We start from the raw sequence: 17,777 nt of genomic DNA on the forward strand, positions 1-17,777 counted from the left end.
TTTTCCATCACTTATAACACTTATGTTCTGAGGGTTTTACTAGGGGCTACTTATTTTGCTCTTACTTGTATTTTATCCTCTGTGATGAAAGCCTAGGAGTCAACAAAGAAGGTTGAGCTGAAATACTGATGCAAATAAATAATTAGAAAAGTGATGTTAATGGTTAATGAAGTGCCCCATTTCACAGAATAGGAGAATAACATGAAAGAGGTCTACCAGAATGCTTTTTTTTTTTTTTCTTCAAACAGTTTTTCTTCTCTTATATTTTGCAGTATTAGAATGCCTAAATGCCTCTCCAGCTGGTGTGGCAATGAACCGCAGATGAAGGTAGACAAAGAAGCTGAGAAGTCTAGATTTTTCTAGTTTCTAAAAATGTCAAATTTTGCAGGCGAAGCCTCTCTTGAACATTTAACATTGCTTCATTCCCATGAAGCATCAGGGAAGACAGCTTTATGATCCAATAAAAAAGAAGTCAAGTGGTTTGTTTGAGAAGCTCTTTAGCCTTTGAGATAAAGCCAGCTTAGCTGTGAACCTATCTGTCAAAGTTTCATTTGATCAAAAATAAAAAAATCCAAATCCAAAAGCTAAACACTGACCAAACCTGAAGGCTCGTGTCCTCAGAGTTCCCAGATTTTCTCTTAGTTTTCTTTACCTTTGTAGTCATGACTCTTTGTTACTATCTTTAGCACCAGCTTCTCTAAGCATTAACAAAACAAGCAGAGTCACATTCCTGGAACTAAAGGAAAGTCAGCTAGACAATAGGGCACCCCAACCTAGCTGGAAGAAGACTACACACCATGAAAAAAGTAAATTCAAGTAAATAAATAATACCCCCTGTGAAGCTTGCAAGTACCATGCTTTGACCAGACATGTGCAGGCACAAGCTGGAATATAATAGGACCCAGCTATCTTGATTCCAGGGCCACCGATCAAAAGGTGTGTTTCCCAACCAGCAACGCAGGCTCACCACCCACTGACTTCTCAGGAAAGAGCCGAACCTTCCCCATTTGCAACCAGCAAGAAAACAATATCCAAAGAGGTGGCTCTGGGTGGAACAGCCTTTGCACGAGACTTCTTCTGGAAGAATAACAAATGAAAGGCCAAGTTTTAAGGCTGCATAACACTCAGAACTGCAGGTATCCACGAGGCTGACCCATTTATCACTGCGAGCTCAGAGTCTTTAAAGAAAGCCTTGTTTTGGAGACACTGCCTCTGAAACCTGAGTGAATACAAACAGGTCAGTACTGGTTGGTACAGCACACACTGCAGGTGAGAGGGGCAGGCAAAAGGCTGGATTTTTGTGTCCACGCTCACAGTAGGTAGCACCTTTCTCACTTCAGCAGTCCCATTTAAATGAGCCAGCCCATAGAAAAGTTTTCTCAATATAAATATTGGATTCTAACCAACCTACTTTCCATTTACACATCTGGGATTGCTTCAGAAAGGCAAGAGGAAAGCTTCTCCTAATAACTCAGAGCCAGAACATGCAAAGCACTTTTAGGCAATTTGTCCCTGGCTAAAGAAAGAAACAATGGCACTGGCATAAGTTTGCTAATAGGCTGGAAACTCCTGTCCACTCTGCTTTCCCCTGCAAGCCAGAGATTGCAGCTGCCATGTCTTGTTCCTTAATTGTGATGCTTCATTTTCATTGTTTCAGTACCTGAGAACATGCACCATATCCTTGCAGGACGTTCGAGAAAAAGAAGAGCTCTATAAAAGCAACAACTCAGGAAAGCTTCCCACACATAGCGAGGGGAGTGTTATTATTTATTATCTCCTCCGAGTTATGCACCTGCAGTTTCAGAGTTTACCAACTGACTGTACATCAAACCCACAATTTTAGTGGGTTGAAGCCTACAGAAAATCTGGCTTACAGAAAATACTTAGCCTTGGTTTGAAGAGAACTGATGAAGGCAAAGTCAGTACCCCCCTGAATTAACTGTTTCCAATATAAACAATACTCACAGTTTAAAAAAAAAAATTGTGGACTGTATTCCAAGTCTCTCTCTGTCCACCCTTAATATCTGAAATATTTTTCTTAAGGTAATGAAATTAAATACTTAGTACTATTCAGATCCTAGCTTGAGCACACTGCCAATCTGCCAAACTGAATAATTTGCACAGAAATTTTAAAAACATATATTTTTAAGTACAGAGGAAGTACTTTTTCCAAGTTTTTTTTATATAACTTTAGAACTGAATGCTATAGGCAAATCCAAGCACAAGTCCATTCTTCATTTTCTGAATTCACCCTAGCATGTTTACAGTTAAAAGAAAAAATTAAAAGGATTTAAAATTACTAATAAATATTCACAGATAAGAAATATAAGTTAGACCGTAATATGGAAAAAAAAAATGCAAAAAAAATAATTTCTACCTCTATTTGGTGTATTCTATGGTTTCTCCTGTGTTATACTCACTTTGTACACTCCTACTGCCAGACATTTTCCATGTAAAATAAGATTGTAATTAACATTGGTCGTGCATTTCCATTAAAGACTATGACAGCAATGGATGAAAACTGGCACGTGTACTAACACACTTTTTCCATAGCTGGTAAAATTTTAATTCATCCCCACCATGTGCCTACATTGAAACTGCCTCATCTGGGACCGACTGACACCAGCTATGCTGCCAATCGGTCAGTGGACTCATTTCCAAATGAACAAGCAGCCAAATCACACAAACTTTATTCACATTCAGTCCTGTCCAGCATCCCTCAAGTATAATGCCACCAGAGATGCTCTGAAAACCTACAGGATTCCTTGCCCAGAAAAGCAGTGCCTTCCAGAGACAGCAGGTCAATAGCACGGCCATGGAGATAGGGCAGTCTCTCTGCCCAGTAAGACTGTGGGACTCCACAGATAACAATCAGGCATCTTTTCATTACCTTTGTTCTTTATATAAATGTTCTTTATATCCTTATGGAAATAAGAACAAAGTTAAACTTAGCAACAGCCAGTTTCGGAAGTTTTGGAAGTGTTTTGGAAGGCTGCCTGCTCTAGATGCACGACAAGTTTCTCAGACCTGCTGCTGTGACATCCGTACTTACTAAACAAAAGGATACTGGGCCGCGCCCTTTTTCGCACCAGGTGACATTCAGATATAATGCAATCTGTAATTTCATTAAACCTGTCTTGCCAAAGTTTGCAATGATCTCAGCCTTAGTGCTGCATCCTCACCTTCCTTCCTTTGACACAGACACTCACGCTCTTCTGCTTAGTGTTGCCTTCTCTTTCCTTCACTGTCAGCCTTCTGCTTTTCTTTTACTTCTCTCACAGTTCTCAAAGGAGTTTTGCCTTTCCAAGTCCTCTTCCAATCTCTTCCACTTTCTATTAGCGCCCTGTAGGTCTTTGACCTTGGTTTCTTTCTCTCCACCTTCAAAAATTCCTCCTAGAATCCCAAGTGCAAACACAAGTTACAGCTACTGTTTCTGTGCCACTGAAGTGTTAAAGGTAGAGAAGGTCTTATGAATTATTAAAATAAATCAGAATCATTAGCAAAATAAAAATAGCAATTTGTGTTAGAGAGCTTCTCAAATGTGTGCAGTGACTGGTTTTATATACAACTTCCTAAGATTTTATATACAGAATAAAAAAATTAATAAAAATAAAAATCCAGAGCTACTACAGAGTGGAATTCATTCATGTTCATTCTTACAAGATGCACTTCAATTTGGGGCAAAACCTGACTTGTTAGCATATTCCTTGAGAAGGTGCACATTATTATAATAGAGACTCATACACGTAAACAGGAAGCAGCACAATTTTGTGAGTGCAGGCTTATGTGGCTAAATTTTGTCTTCTTACTACTTAGCTACAGACTTTTCATGTTTTCAGCTAATTCCCCAAGACACACACACGGGTAGCCTACAGAGATAATGCAGGGTGTTAGGCTCTGAGTGCTATGAGCACGGGAACAGAAACCAGTCACCATCATGAGAAATCCTAGCCCTGCTGAAACAGGTATCAAAATCTCCACTGAAAACACCAGCCAGCCTTTCATCTCCTTGTTTAAAACCAATTTAGTCTATTTTTGAAGACAAAAAGTTACCACAAGCACTCCTAAGGAGAGCAGAACAACATGAAAGCACTTAAAGATACCAGCAAGAAGTAGCAGCAATGGGTTTTGTACATGAAGTCATCTGAGCTGGCTCCATCTCAGCACAGCTCTGGATCCCAGCACTGCAAAGCACACATCAGCCCAAAACAGCCAGTGCAACGCCAGGTGAAACCTGTGCTGGAGCTAGGACTAGGGAAGCCAGGCCTCCTGTGCCCCCGGGGGCCTTGGTGGCACTGCCCACCACCACGGCAGGGAGAACCATTTAACCCGAATAAAGGTGTGTGGAAAAAAACAGATTGGAAGAGGAAACAGATGAGAGTCTGGCAAGAACCGATTATCTAATAGAGAGGAGATGCAGTCATAGCTGGTCACAGATAGATAGTGAGATTAGGGTCTCGAAATCAATGAGTGTTCTGGGATGAGTAAGAAGGGAGCCAGATCTGAGGAGGAGTACTGGTAACTCCAGTAAGGAGTGGGAGACAGCCAGGGAAGGAAGCTCTGAGTGGAGAAGGAGACTGGAAAGGAATTCTGCCTGAGAAGGAGGGAAGGATTAGAGGAAGAGCAGTTAGGTGCAATAGGAACCAGCCGAGCAGGCAAAATGGGGAAAAGCTGTGGGTCACTGATGGAGTTAGGGCACTCCAGAGGGAGAGCGGTGGCTGGTGAGGGAAAGAGGTTTGCAGGCTTGGGCAGTGATGTGCACAGTTAAATTCAGAGGGACATCCGGGACTGGAGGGAGGAGGAGGCTGGTACAAGGTACCTGAAGAGAGCTGAAGAGACGAAAAAGCTGTCAGGGTGTGCAGAACTAGGTCAGGCTCAGACTAGAGAGGAGGGGAGAGAAGTGACCGGCCTGGGGAGAGAGAGGAGATGAGGGAGCAACAGAGTCTGTGCCACCAGGAACACACCTGGGATGCAATCCAGTGCTCAGGAGCCTCCTCAGCCTCTCCCTGTGTCCCAGCTACAGCGCCACTTTCTATTTTAAACAGCAGCACGCTGCTGCTTTGACTGGGAGTGCCTGCAGGAATTAGGAGCTCAGGTCATGTTATTAACCACCACCTCGCCCAAAGACAGATACAGATCTGTTACAAGAAACTTGAGGTTATTTGTATATCACTTTCTGATCTTTGAGCTTAAGCGTTGGTTTTTAACATAACTATAAAGCTGTTTACTATGCTAATGTTGATAACAGCAAATGAGAACAAAAAAAATAAAAAAAAAATGTAATCAAGAGCAATCAAACATTATCTAAGGATTAATCTAGCCTGGTTAAGGAGCTGCATAACTCACTGAGTGTATTTCAGGAGTTGGTTTGTTATGAGATAATGCCAGACAGCTGACTTCTGCAAGGAACATTTTTTCCTCATCAGTTTAATCTTAGAAAACTATTAGAATTACAGAAAATTATGATTGATCAAACCTGTTCATTAATTCCACTGCAGTAGTGAATTGAATGCAGTTATCAGAGTGGGAAAACACTTTAAATCACTGTTCATCAAGAAAGATGAAGTCAAGCTCAGGAAAGAGCACCTGAAAATGGACAATTAGACATTAGCTCGATGAATTTGTCATCTTTCTGATCTGGCCACCGGCAGCCACCAATAGCCAGCTGCAGGGCACGAACAGGCAGCCAGCGCAGGGGGAGGAGGGCCGGGCTACGCACCTTGCTGTCAACCTGCCCTTAGATCAGTTCACATCAGCAGCGAAGACCGACCCTCTCAGCTGGCTGCAGACCTCTATTCTAATACTCGTTTTGCACCTGAGAGAGCAGGTATTACGTAAAGCTGCTTCACTTGTGAAAGAAACAATTTCGCTTGCATTGAGGGGAAAAACAGCCTTTTTTAAGACCACACAATGACAATTTAAGGAGACTGTTCAGCTGCTATTCTTGTTATTCTATATAACTCATATCTGGCAAGCACTTCAGAGCAGTGTTGACAAGGTGACTTGTTTTCTCAGATGTGAATCACAGTTCCTTTTGCTTTGCGTATGCTTACACATATGTGAGCAGTTGTTCCTTGCAAAAGAGAGCATGACAGCTGCACTTTCATATTGCTGTCTTTCAGGGAGGGTAATACCAAAAACTGAACCTACAGCAATCTCCAAGATATCTACTCACTAACCTGCACTGATATTCTTGACCAGGTGAGGATCATGCATCCCCCTCAAAGACAGCATTCATTACTTCAGGAGGCTCTGTAAAGTTGTATTTCGTACTCCATTTTCATGTATTTTCCTGCCTCCCTCCTTACTCCAATATTTAGAATGTCTTTCCTTGTGCAAAGCCCCTCAGGTGGTGGTTTAACATTTCCCCAAAGTAGCAGGGAGTCATTCTCCCCTCTTTCCCTTGCAGGAGAGGCCTTAGCTTTTGGTTTACCTCAGTGTTGTCCTTTGTGTTATGATCTAAAACCATGTCAAATCTTGTGTTTCCCATGCTCACCTGATCACTGACCTCTCAAAGGGATACACAAATACATCTTTTTTTCTTCCACATCTGTAAACTCCAAAGTGGGTTGATGTCATCCTGAGAGTCCTTGTCCCCTACGGTGCCAAATGATCTTAATGACAAAAGAAACAAGAGCTTATTTAGGAAGATTTCAGGTCGTGGTAGGAGACCGAAAACAAAAGCATCACAAATGTAGAGCGCAACCCATCTGATGTTCAGCTGGATACCTTCCAAGATGCTTTTGACTCCCTTGCTTCAGAGTTCCCCAGATGTATCCCATGAGCTGGAGCTGGGAACACAGGTTTTACTGCACCGACATGTCTTCCAGGTGTGTGCCAAGTTCTGAAATTTTCTATGGCAGGTTGGAGTAGACAGAAGGTTGGTTCCCATCTTCTCCCTCTGTCAATTTCACAACTAACATTTCAACTGGATTTTTCATTTTGTACCTTCTCAGGATAAATGGCCTTAATATTGAAAAAGCTTCTTGACTACTAATTCTGTGTAACAGAACAGCTTTCACTGTGTCCTTACTCTGTTTAGAGTTAACATCTTAGAAGATAAACATGCTGCTATTTTTTTTCTTCGTGAGCAGGAAGAAACTCGCCAGATGACAACCTGCCTCTGCTTTATGACTGTTGGCTAATGCCTGTGCCTTATCATCACACGGCTCTATCTGCAGACTGAACCCTGACCTCACCTAGAAGATATTACTGGATTTCACTTACATCCTATGGGTCTGATCCCATAGGGATTGGATTTGGGACATTTAATGCCAAAAATCCCAAAGTCCTAGATACATGGGCTCATTCTACACCATTTTCTCATCTCTCAGCAGTTACAGGTTCAAAACACTGGTAAAATTACCTGATTTTTTTCCATGTTTAACTACCTTCTTCCAGTGATGAAGGGTATTTTATTTTATTTTTTAATTCCTGCAATATTGTGAAAATTTGCATAATAAACCATTAAAAAAACATAATTTTCACAGCATCACAGAATGGTTGAGCTTGGAGGGGACCCCTGGAGGTCATCTGGTGCAGTCCTCTGCTCAGGCAGGGCCTCCCCAGAGCAGGCTGCCCTGGACCATGTCCAGGTGGCTTTGAAGATCTCCGAGGAGGGAGACGCCACAGCCTCTCTCGTAAATGCTCTGTCTCCCACACAGTAAAGAAGTGTTTTCCTGGTGTTTAGAGACCTCTGAGTCTGTGGCTTCCTCTCCAGAAAAGCCAAGAAACAGAAAAATCACTCTCAATTGCTCATCCTGCCCCTATTTGCAGCTCTCTCTTCAGAAACAAAGCCCTACCACCTTGTAGGTAGAATCCTGACATTGTCCTTTCACGCACTTGAAGCTCCTACTCTTCCTCTGGTACCAGAGCTGCTGGCCTCTAATCAAGTCTAATAAAATGACCATGGATGTTGGCCCAGCCACAGGAATAGGAACAAAGTTTTATGCTTGGGCTGTCAATTTGACATTCCCAGAACATTGCTAAAATGTCCTGAGAAATATTAACCATTTCTGGATGCTGTTACACAGTTTTAGGAACCAAGGGCACAACTTTGTATTTTGAGTCTGCTTTATAATTGGCTGATATCTTCTTCTCAGGCAGCACTTGCACCCACATGTAGGTATCTCAGCAGCCCCAGCATCAGATGTAAACATTATTTCAATCATTAATTCAACACTGGCTCAACAGTGCTTAGCAGTTTTGGAAAATCACCCCTGAACCAAATGATTCATAAAGGTTGTGGTGTTTGGAGGTCCATATTCAAAGGATGCTGGTTACTTGTGTGAGTTCCCGGAGGGAGTAAGTGCATGCACTTGCTGAAACACGCACAGTGAACTATACAGAACAGGCAGAAGGTAGGCAAGTGCTGCGCTGACTGGTGTTCTTAAGATTTGGGTTTTACTTCTATAAAAATGAATTATTTTGTTCTACTTACCCAACACAGCTACATTACTTTTGTGTACAAGCAGTGTTTCTGCTCACTCTCCTACCTTTTATTTTTGTTTCCTCCATCTCTGCACTTAAGGGATGTTTTCGAGCTCCAGAACTTAAATATTAGCCACTAGGTACTTACAGAAATATCGGGAGTTAAGGATACATCTCACTTAAGAAACCCTATGTGTACTGCTCTCTGCACCTCCTCTGGAGATCAGTCATCCTCCACCTCTTCCTCTGGGACCACTTATAAGTTGATTCATCTTCTTTAACTTGTTTGACATGCCTAATTATGACATAGTGCTATCATTCAAGGATGCTGTCAGATAAAAAAGAGGGTGTAGTCTCCATGCGAACACGTTTTCCTGCTCCTAAGTCAAAGGCCTTCCTTTAATTAGAGTCATCTAATTAATTTAGGCCCAAATGAAGCTTCACAGGCAAGGGCAAATCCAGATGAGGCATCATAAATAAGCAATACAAATCACTCATTCATCCTATAATTATTAGATGTTTTCAAAACAAGCCTTGCAAGGAGGTTGAGGTCCCCTTTTGTTTCCATCAGGAAAGGAAGAAAAGCTTCTTTAATCATACTATTTTTAAGTGTATTTATAGAGAAGATGATTAAATGAATGAATACTGTAATCTAAAGTGTTTACAAAGCAATTAAGACAGATTTTCAAATTATTTACATCAGCTAAAGCTATTAGAACGATGGACAATCAAATCCTTCCCCTTGAAACAGTTCTGGCAATTAGCATATATTATTCCTGATTATTGAAAGGCTGCTCATATTTTTAATTTGGGAATTTCTAACAGAGTGAATCACTAATCCAGTCCAAATAGCACATTTCACCTCAATCAGAGAGTTGTACTTAAAGCTTACATTTTAAGCCCCAAACTTGGTGGTATTCTGATACCAAGCGATGGCTCAGCTGTCTATCCAGCATCTAGCTACCAGTTTCCCCATTTGCTTTGGTCCAAATTATCTTTCAGTACACACCAGCCATTAGTCCTGGCAGGAAAGGATGGCAGAATGAGTCCACCACTATTTTCCAACATTTCTTTTTGAGGCTGGATACAAGTGGTCTGTGAGTAAGCAGTAAAGGTGATGTGGATGGAGGGTGCTTTGTTCTTCCAGCTGCACCACCAATACAAGGTGAATGAGATAAAGAGACAGAAAAAGCTGCAGTTCAGTGGGATTTCCGCAACAGGAAAACTGCCTTGTCTCTGCTCCTTTGCATCTGACCAGTACACACCTCCAAGGCAGCACTGCTCACACAGGCTATAGAAATAACACAGTTATTCTGGAAAGAAATGAACAGACCCCCCTGTTGCAACTTAGAAAACAAAGATTTGTGCAAGTAAAGGAAAAGAAAGGAGAAGCCAGGTCTCTGCTCTCATCTCTCAACTCCCACAGCCCACCAGCTCTAGTTTGTCTGCACCAGCAGGCAGTACACTATTTGTCTTCAAGGCCTTTCAAGTACCTTCCGAAGAGCATCCTGAAATGGCAACCAAGCAGCCAAACCAGACACAAGTTTACGGAACGTGACACTGATGAAGCAATCACAGCAACTCCACCACTTAATCTGAATACACAGAGGTAAAATTTTCCCCTCTTGATCTGGTGAACTCAAACCCATTTTCAGTTTCATTGACTATTTGAGTGAAAGAGTAGATTATCATGAGCTGGGAAGATGGCCATTAATTTTCCTCTAAAGCAAAACAAGTTTTTAGGAAGAAGTAATATATATATATATATATATATTTCCAACCAATCAGTTGCTCATTGCTGTAACAGATGAACTTACAGACAGTGAAGAAGCAATTTTCTTCCTTAAAGTAGATCTACTTTTTTTGTTGGTTTGTTTGTTTGTTTTTCCCTAGCTTTATCTGTTGGCCTGGTAAAATATATTAACTTCTCAAAACATCACAGGTGTATCATAATCACCACTACAACAACTGATCACAATAGTTTTTTATATTAAAGAGGAATTTTAGGACAAATCGCAAAGGAAGATTAAGCCTGTTTTTCTGAAGTGCCAATAATTAGGCCAGAGCACTTCAGACTGTGCAAATGAAGAAAGGACAGATTTAAGTAGGCCAGATAAGGCTACCAGTAAGTGACATGCATTTCCCAAAGCGCTTCCAGGATGAGCTCCCAATGATCAGTGCTTGGGACATGTTTACTGACAGTGGCTAATCTACGCACCTTTGTATCAAAAGATTCCCAAACATAACCATTAGGTCAGTAGAGAAAGTGTCCAAGTGCCCTGGCAGGTCATCCTGCAGAGGACACAGGCATCTGAAGTGTGCATCTGATATAATAAAAACATTGCTGGAAGGCTCCCAGAAATACCTGGTTACTTAAGACGAAGACAAACAGGAGTTCAATAGCAGCTTTTGCAGTTAGAGAACAATGAATCCTGTAAATATTTTCCACTCATTTAATTTAAAAACAAATCCACCTACTCTGCATTCTCATTTTCTGTACTTGCTTTCAGTTATTATGGCAAACAATTGGGCTAGATGGAGTACTCTCACGAACTGACTGCTAAGCAATTAATACAAAGAGATCACTCTGAACTTAGCAGCAGCAAATATGTCCAAGCAGACTGGACAAGAGTAAACTAAACAATCAGAGAGGAAAAAAAAAAGTCATTCTGTATAGTCAAAATATGTCAGTAATAAACGAAATGGGTCAAGCTGGCTTCCTAAGACCCATAATCGCTCCAGCCTCATTCCCCTCCTCCCCAGTTAGCCCAGTGAACCCAAGACACCAAATGTCACATCATAATTCCCTTTTTTTCAGGCCGTTAGCAGTCAGTAAGGACCAGCAAAGAGGGCATGGTGATATTCCTCCAGAATCACAACACAAACAGTCAGAAATGGGAAATACAGGTTTAACCAGAAATCTTAAGTCACAGTTATGGACTTCAGCTGAAACAGAAAGGATGCAAAGGGAAAAGGACAATAACAAAAGATCTTTCAAGGTTTCTGTCCTCTGGTACAAAGTTAAAGCTTGGCTTAGAGAAAGTAATGAAAGTGCCAAACATCCAGAACTGTAAAATAATTGTAGTGCTTTATCTAATAAACCATGCAAATCATTCACCAATAAGGAAATGGCATCGCCAAGCTTCTGGGGGTTTCTTCCCATGCAGATCCTCTCCCTCCACTCCAGAAAGTTCACTTGGCCATTTCTCTGTGTTTTCTGGATGTTAGGTAACTGCTAACAGTTACCTAGCTAGCTGGGCTACCAGGTATCCAGAAATTCTTGATAAATGGCCACTTCACAGACCAACCCTACAATGTGTGTGCACTGACTGCTGGCAGTCAGACCTACTAGACACAGAGTGCATGAGCTGTGCACGTGTGGTAAGCTCATCATGTGCAGGACACCGAAAAAAAAAAAAATAAATGATGTATGTCCTTACTTAACACACACAGCAAGCAGGCTGGGGGCCAGCAATTTTTACACTGAGGCAGTAAAATAAAAATCATACCTTTCAGCAGGCTTTTCACCGATCTGTTGAGAGCCTGCATCAGGTCCATCTGCATTTCAGATGTGCTCATAACAGTAGGAGCGCATGCCCACCTGCTGCAGTCCCATCTCAGGAGAAAACTCCTGACCAAGCCCGGATGTTCAGAGCTGCGTTCCTGGTGCACAGCCCCTCTCACAGTCACACGAAACACCCGGTTAGTCCTGGTGAGCCCAGGAATAGCAAGAACCAAGGCAGATATGCATCATCCAGTAAACCCCAACCATTATTTTTGTACGTATTCTCTATGTGCTCATGAGAGTGATATTAAAAAGGACCCAGGTTGTTCTTTTACCAAAACCAATTCTACTTTATAGGAAGATGTGAGGATGAGACTACCTAAATGAGCTGCTGTAAGGTGAGGTAGGGCGTGGATTTATGGCACACTAGGCATTCCACAATAATTGCCCTTTAAGTGTGCCCTTATCAGTGCCAGTGGGCTTGCTCTGCTCTCACTGCAAGGTAGCTACCTCACTTGTACTACCAAATGACAGCGTGTGCGTAGGCAGGCACCACTCACTAGCTTATTTTTGTAAAACCAAACATTACTACGCAGTCGTTTGTGGATCCATACATACTGGTCCAGGTTTTTAAAGGGATTTGTGCGTTTAACAGACTGGCACAAGCAAGACTAAGCTAAATCACTGCACATACTACAACAAGGACAACTTGGTTCTTTGTTTTAACTAAGAGATGCAGCACGGGTCTTTTCAAAGCACAGCCCCACCTGCCCATGTGAACCTTGAGAGTTGCCCAGTGCTAAGACAGGAACAGATAGCCTTCTTAGCATGCAGAAGCAGTATTGGGGTGGTATTGGGAGACATCAGGAAGGCATGCTTCATTTTAGTTCATGTATATCTGGATAGGTAAGGAAATTCAGCTGCATTTAAAAAAAAAAAAAAAGCACTACATCTTTGTCATTGCAGTAGTATTATCAATATTTGCCTACAACACTGAAAATAAACCTTTCACTATGTCCAGACATGATTTACAGATACACTCCTTCAAATAGAAGCACTGTGCTAGTTTTAAGACAAATCCTTTCTTATGTCCAGATCTGATTTAACAGTTAATTTCTTTCAAATAAAAATATGTGACGCAGATTTCCATTTGCTTTCTGCCAGAATCTTTTATTTTTAGATGCAGGGCAACCTTTAACATGCCTACCACTCCTGTACAGCAAACGGTACACCTTAGCAAGCGCTGACACATTCCACTAGATAAAATGCAAAATTGCTGACAAAATTGAATCAACTTGATAAGAACGGCAATGTGTTTGGACCTCCTACTTGATGGAAGCATGCTAAAGAAAATAACTGTTTTTTTTTTTTGGTCATCACTTTCACATGAGGAAACAAACCAGAAAAAAAGTAGCTCTCCAGGCACGCTCCATGCTTGAACCAAATTGCTCTAAGACAGCATGTCCGTCTGCATCGGACAGGTCGGGGTTGCTCTCGAACTCTTTGCTGCTTCCCATTTCCAAGACGCAAGGTCTCATGTCATCAGCTTTGACTAATGTTGTCTCCACCTATGTCTGTCTCGCTTCCTCCCACATTCACCTCCCACTCTCCATGCTCTACCCAGATGACTGTCCCTTTTGGATTCTTCATCCACTCCCAACCCTGGTCCTTCTGATATCCCACCCATGCTAACCAACGCAACCTCGCAACCAGTATCTACGAAATACTTTCCCTTCATCATGAGCTCCCAGAAAACTCCTGTCCTGAAAAGATTCCAGTCAGTGTTAAAGATTACAAGGATGCGTAGAAAACATGTTGTGTGCAGTACCTTGCGTCTGACCCTATTTCCAGTGTATGTTTGGTAACGTCCAGACAATACAGATAAATACTTTGTTAGCTAAATGAAAGTACTAAAATAGTTTTGCTTTTCTTTTTCCCCCAAGAGACAAACTTGGTTTTAGTTTTTCAATGAAAGTGTAAAAATTGAACACATTTGATACGTATTTTTTTCCCTTTCTCCTTCCCTATCTCAGTATAAATCTAATAGGGTTTTCCTGATTGTAAAAACAAGCACTTTATCTATCTTGTCTTTGCAATGCTATTTTATATTTTATGAAATGATAACTTTGAAAACATAGATTTGAATACATATTGGGAGAGGAACATACATTTACCGCTCTCCCCAAAACTAAACAGTTTTGTTATCCAAAATGTGTACATGCAAACATAAAGGACTTAATTTACTAATTTCACCCTCCAGAATGTCTCTGTAACACAAGTAAAGTGAGAGTGAAGATCATACAGCTCAGAAATACCGTTCAAGGGATCCGTAATACTCCTTGTCCCAAAGCTTATGGGAAAAAATCAAGTAGGAAAAAAACTTTTATTTTTCTTAGCCAAATGATTTTGAGTTATTTGAAACTGAATATTGGCCCAAATGTTTACATTACCGAGCAAATGTTAGGTAGACTCCACCCAAACAATGAAGCAACTTTGAGCAATGAGTTACAGAAACTGTGCCTCCCTCACATATTTACTTCAGTAAATGTCTAAAAACAATCCCATACTCATGTATCACAACGAGAAATGAAAAATACTGGGAGGATCATAACATTTGGATCAAAAACCCTCTTTCACCATAATGTAGATAATGTCTGTGTAGGACGAGAGACTTTGTACTCACTTTCATGTCTCACAGGTGTTCTCACTTATCTATTCTTCTCAATGCTTGCAAAGTTATTTTCTGCTTTGACAAAACAAAACTATTTTTAGAAAAATTCTCAACTCTGGAAAAAAGTTTTAAAAATAACTTTTGGAAAGCCCACTAGAATGAAAAAAAAAACATACATCTTCCTCCTGATCAGTCTGACTGGCACTATCAAATATTTTCAGTTTTATTTAAAACACTCCCATAAATTGAGAAGACAAGATCCTGGAAATAATTATACTTACTCCACAATACTGATTGAATAGGAATTCCACTGAAAACACAAATGCAGTCTCCCTCACATTAATGATCAACTCCTTCAAAATAAATTACTATAGAATTGCAAGTGTCTTAAGCATTAAATTAAGAGCTTTGTCAAAGATACGGTTATAACAAGTTACATGTTATGATATGGTTATAACAAGGATATGGTTATAACAAGTTATGGTTACTACTACACAGATTAAAATTGGAGAGCAGAAGCATGTGGACAAAGCTGGAGTTTTACCAGTAATCAAAACTCTAAGTTAACTGTGGAAAATACTAGATTACAAAAATACTATTTACTCATTTTTGCTGTATGACATTTTCTCTATTTTCTACTGAACTAGCAAACAAAGGTGAAACAAGAGTATCATCTAACCAGCTTATGCAGTCATATGCAACATAGCGAACATTTTTTTCTAAGCCAGTGCCTGAAATTTTTGCTGGCTACCCATGGCTAATACATTCCCTTACCTCTCAAAACAGACCTTTACTATTATGGCACTACAGCACCTTGCATCTGCCCCACATTTCTAAAGTGCTTCTAGATATGTTGGAGGAGGGCTGAGATTTTTAAATTTCAGTTTTCAAAGAATGCAATGTCTTTCTTTCCTAAAACAAAACAAAAGAATCAGAGGCTAAGAACCTGAAGTGTTAACAATAATTATGTATGTTATTAAGGAACATTCCTGAAAATTACTACAAAGTTTGCCTTGGGGCCAAATAGTTACGATAGAAAAACTGTAAAGTCTCCAAAAACTAGACCAGAAAACAGGAACCCAGTGCCCTGATTGCAGAAACCTGTACAGAATTACCACTAGAGCTGTTTCTCTACAGGCTGCTCACCTCTGGCAAATCACCTCTTATGAAGAGCTGGCTTGAGGAGCAGACTTTCACTACGGAAATCTGCTATACCAAACCAGCAGCTGGAAGAATAGAAGACAAGGAAAGTAATGGCATGGCACGATCCATGTCCAACCGCAGTTGCTTCTCAACCTGAAAAACAAATAATAATAATACTTTCTAACCTCAAGGTGTCGCAAAGTGATGGCATTTTCAGATACTGCCGAAGCACTGACACACAGCACTGGTAAGTCAAACTGTACTTGGCAAGGACACCGACTTTAAAACAAATCTCTGTCCTGGGAGAGGGAGCTTTAGGAAACAGTCTCAACTGGCATCACTTCACAGTGCTGATACCTTAGTGACATAATATTTTACTGCCAAGTCTGGCATCCTCTTGTGAATCTAAATGGAGCAAAGAGGTCATCATCCCTGCCTGTTTACTACCACTATTCAAGCACAGGCAGCAGCAAAGTTCTTGTAAGCAAAGTCATCTGGATCAGCCTGTGCTGCACAGAGTGGTATAAGCACTGGCTTTGCAACAGATCAGGTAAGGAAAACTAGATCAGTCACAAAGTCCATTCCGTAAGTGATGGTAACGAAGAAGAAGGCAATAACGAAGAGCTTGGAGAGACAATATAGTTGCCAAAGCAATCACGTCAATCATAAGACACTCAGGAAAAATCCGTATGCCCCCCTAAAACACCAGTGGTATTCCACACAGCACCTAAATTTCTGTTGTTCATCTCCTGCCTCCATCTACTCATACTTTATTTGTGAGATATGAGATAGTCACAGCAGTTTGCTATAAATTAGCAAAATTATATTTGAAAATACAAGAGGGTTTTACAAGAGGGTTATCCACAGCTGCTGCAGGTGTCAAAGCAACCAAATGCATCAGGTGCCAATATGTAACAATAACTAATCAATTCTGAATATCTCGGAAAAATATTACAGAAAAGATACTGCTTGTTTAGGCAAACATTTTTAAGACATACGTGTATACAGTATCTGGGCTCTGGCCTGGGTGTATTTCGCAGAGGGACACAGACCTTTCCATGTTCTTCCTTTCTACAGCTCCCCAAAGGTAGAAGGCTGTCCTTTCAGTGCAGGGTTGTGCCTGTGAAGTAGCTTTTAGCAAATTCATACTGTCACTAGATTTTTAGAGAATCCCTCAAGGGCTTGTATCTAATTAGAAACTAACGAGGCAGTATACAAAAGGAATGCAGTTGAAAGGTAAGCACAGTAAACGTAGACCTTATACATTAGGTGAGGTAAAAATGTTTTAAGAACTCCTCAAGGGATAAGCCTCCACATCCAGATAAGAGTAAATCTTAGGTATTATTAAGATCAGGTAGGGGATTAAAGGCAAAGCAAAGGAAAAACTGAAAAATCAAAAAAGGAAGGGGTAGAAAAATAGAATTAGTTCCCCACTTCTGGGGGGGTCGACGGCTATGTCCATGGTACATTCCAATTAGATCTGTTGCTTTGGTCTCACTTTTGCTATGCTATCACCTCTAAAATGTGGTTTCCTCTAATTAGACTCTAAATAGAAAGATGTCCTGTGAGAACAAATGAGGCCGAACAGGGTTATTTTGAATCAGAGCAAGAAAATGGCCTAGAAATTTTATATTGTGCACTGGTCACCCTTGCTTGCTGTCAGCTCGAGCCTAGAAACATCCACACATTACACCAATCTCACAAACACGATCTGCATCCATTGACAAAAATGCAAGCAAATTCTCCAGTGAATTTACTTACCTACTTAGGTGAGAACACAATGGGAGCCTTGCCTGTATTAGGTATTCTTTATCTCTTGCTAGACTGCTATCTCCCAGGTACAAACTGTCTTCTTACTCGGGAACGCAGCACACCTAGCACACTGTAGATTTGCCTGCAGTTCAAATAATACTCTATTATTATTATTACTTTTTAAGGAAGAAAACTACCTGGCTGTGAAGTAACTGACAAATGAGAGCCCAGTAATAAAGTCACTTCTGATTTCATGTTAGTGGCTGCTGTTAGAAG

The 17,777-nt window shown here is 40.8% G+C and overlaps 1 protein-coding gene across 6 annotated transcripts in view; it reads right to left on the bottom strand.

The window, feature by feature from the left end:
- SLC34A2 (solute carrier family 34 member 2) overlaps window positions 1–17,777 on the bottom strand; it is a 58,998-nt gene that overhangs the window by 35,932 nt on the left and 5,289 nt on the right. For 2 of the 6 annotated variants that reach the window (XM_080590861.1, XM_080590862.1), the window contains exons 1-2: window positions 6,497–6,620; window positions 3,183–3,393 (exon numbers count right to left, since the gene is read on the bottom strand). The gene's annotated coding sequence lies outside the window, so the exon portion shown is untranslated. Of the gene's footprint in view, window positions 1–3,182; window positions 3,394–6,496; window positions 6,621–14,618; window positions 14,679–15,380; window positions 15,519–15,752; window positions 15,903–17,510; window positions 17,644–17,777 lie in introns of those variants that run through there. The other 4 variants (XM_080590864.1, XM_080590865.1, XM_080590866.1 and 1 more) reach the window with 4 other exon arrangements.

This window comes from Anser brachyrhynchus (genome assembly GCF_964034855.1).
Source record: "Anser brachyrhynchus genome assembly, chromosome: 4".
In the NCBI taxonomy this organism is placed as follows: domain Eukaryota; kingdom Metazoa; phylum Chordata; class Aves; order Anseriformes; family Anatidae; genus Anser; species Anser brachyrhynchus.